At 33.2% G+C, this 2,500-nt stretch overlaps 1 protein-coding gene across 7 annotated transcripts in view; it reads right to left on the bottom strand.

Moving 5' to 3' along the window:
- Positions 1–2,500, bottom strand: part of LOC118447777 (spondin-1) — a 289,832-nt gene that overhangs the window by 199,390 nt on the left and 87,942 nt on the right. The gene's annotated exons all lie outside the window — the stretch shown is intronic.

The following is a 2,500-nucleotide window of genomic DNA, read 5'->3' on the forward strand; positions in this document are numbered from 1 at the left end:
AAGATAAAAGAGGGTGTAAAACGAGACGCGTGATATCCGACGCTGAGAAAAAGAGTTAATTAGTATGCGCGGTTGGTGATGAAAAGCGAGAGACAGAGATAGACAGATAGGGAGAGATAGAGAGAGAGAGAGAGAGAGATAGAGAGAGAGAGAGCGAGAGAGAGGGTGGGTGACGAGAGAAAAGGGAAAATAATTTTCAACGATGAAGAATACGCAATGAGTGCATATCTCGAACGTAACCAAAGAAGAAAGTATATAGACATCGGTGTAATATTTTATTGAAAGAAAAAAAAAAAAAAAAAGAAAAAAAAATCAATAAATAAATAAAATAAAATAAAAATAAAAACGATCTTGTGACGTCAATCGAAAATTTTTTATCTAAATCTTACGTTAAAATCTTACACACATACACACACGCACACGCACACACAAACATATATGAATATATATATATATTTTTTTTTATATACATAAGAAAATTACACGATTGGATATACAGCGTAATTTTATCCTTTTTCTCTCTCTTTCTTTCTATCTCTATCTAACAAATCTATATATATATATATATACACATACATATACACATGCGCGTACGAATACACAAAGCGTACACGCGCGTACGCATACACAAAGACATTTTTTCGAATGTAATAAAAGGGCAACGGGAAAATGTCGGTATTTCCCTTGCCAATCGTTTGGATATCTCTTCCTATATCGATATTTTATAAAAGCAACCACAACTACGACCACGCGAAATTAGTTCGTTGGAAAAAAAAAAAAAAAACGTTCAGTAAGAATCGATCGAATGAGAACGTATTTTCTTTCTTTCTCTCATTCTCTCCCTCCTTCTACCTCACTCACGCTCACTCTCTCTCTCTCTCTCACTCTCTCTCTCTCTCTCTCTCTTCCTCTCTTTCTATTATAGAGAATCCAGACGTATACATATATACAAATACAAGCGCGTACCTGGATAGTACACGGAATAGCTACGATAATTGTTTTGTTTCGAGTCCCGTTAAAAGAATAATAATAACAATAATAACACGCGTGTCCCATGTGAACATACGAGTTAGAGATGTCAGACGAGATGGCTTCTCTCTCTCTTACTCTCTCTCTCTCTCACTCTTTCTCTCACTCTCTCTCTTTCTCTTTTTTCCTTTCTTCTTTAATATTTTATTTTTTTGGCCTCATACGAGAAGGTGGTACTTTTATTAGCAATATCGTGAGATCGATAAGCATAAAATTCATAACGGCATTTTTCCTCCCTCTCTTCTTCCCTTCCCACCCAACAACTTTCTCATCCCTATCATTCCTCCTTTCATACTCCACCACCCACCCCACCACCCCCTTACCAGCCATCATAAAATGGCTCGATCCCAACGCGACGGTTTGTTTCCTTCGAAGAGACAACGGGAGAGTTATCCAAACCACCCCCCTTTCTCGTCCCATCCCAAACTCACCCACTCTCAATTCATCCCTTACACAATCCCTTTTCATAGGTCTATCCCTTTCACGTTACTGCCATTACCTATCGTTGTCGCTAATAACATCCATACTTTTTATTTTTTTCTCTTTATCTATCTCTATCTCTAACTCTCACTTATTCTCCCTCTCTCTCGCTATCTATCTCTCTATCTCTCTCTCTCTCTCTCTCTCTCTCTCTCTCTCTCTCTCTCTCTCTCTCTCTCTCTCTCTCTCTCTCTCTCTCTCTCTCTCTCTCTCTCTATCTCTATCGTTTATTTTCGCTCGAGTATACTTTCTCTTTGAAAAATATTATTACGAATTATGAGATAAAAGTTCTGTATTCGATAAATTATTGTATTATTGAAACGAGTGATGCATAATATCATATTATTCGGGGATATTATTAAATTGATTTATATGTGTGTGTGTGTGTGTGTATGTGTGTGTATGCGGAATGTTTGTTTTTGTTTCTATTGTTGTTGCTGTTGTTATTATTTTTTTTCTTTTTTATACGATATCACAAGATTAATACATTAAATTGATCTCATTATTTCAGATCCATTCGTTATATCTTTTATCTCGTTGGTTTTGATGAAAGTAGAAAAAGATATACTTAGGATGTAAATGTATGTATGTAATACATTTATATATCCTTTATAATACTATTCGCTTAATTACGATATCTGAATTATTACATAACAGGATAAAAATTCATATCTTAAGTATAAATTATACGTATATAATTAATTATATAATATGATTATGTAGAAATGTTAGAACGTAGAAATAAATTAGTTGTACATTTTCTAAAGATTTCTAAAAATTCTTTAACAAATATAAAATAAATGAAATCGATCGAGAACAATGGAGGATTGTTAATTCGACGACGAAAGAAATTAATCAATTAATTGACGAAAAAAGAAAAAAAAAGAAAGAAAAATGAAATCTTCATAAAAAAGAAAAATAATAATAATAATAATAATAATAATAATAACAATACTAATATATGATTTAATAATTCTACATAAACGGAACA

Source organism: Vespa mandarinia, chromosome 3 (assembly GCF_050613455.1).
Source record: "Vespa mandarinia isolate Hongniang chromosome 3, ASM5061345v1, whole genome shotgun sequence".
Lineage (NCBI taxonomy): Eukaryota > Metazoa > Arthropoda > Insecta > Hymenoptera > Vespidae > Vespa > Vespa mandarinia.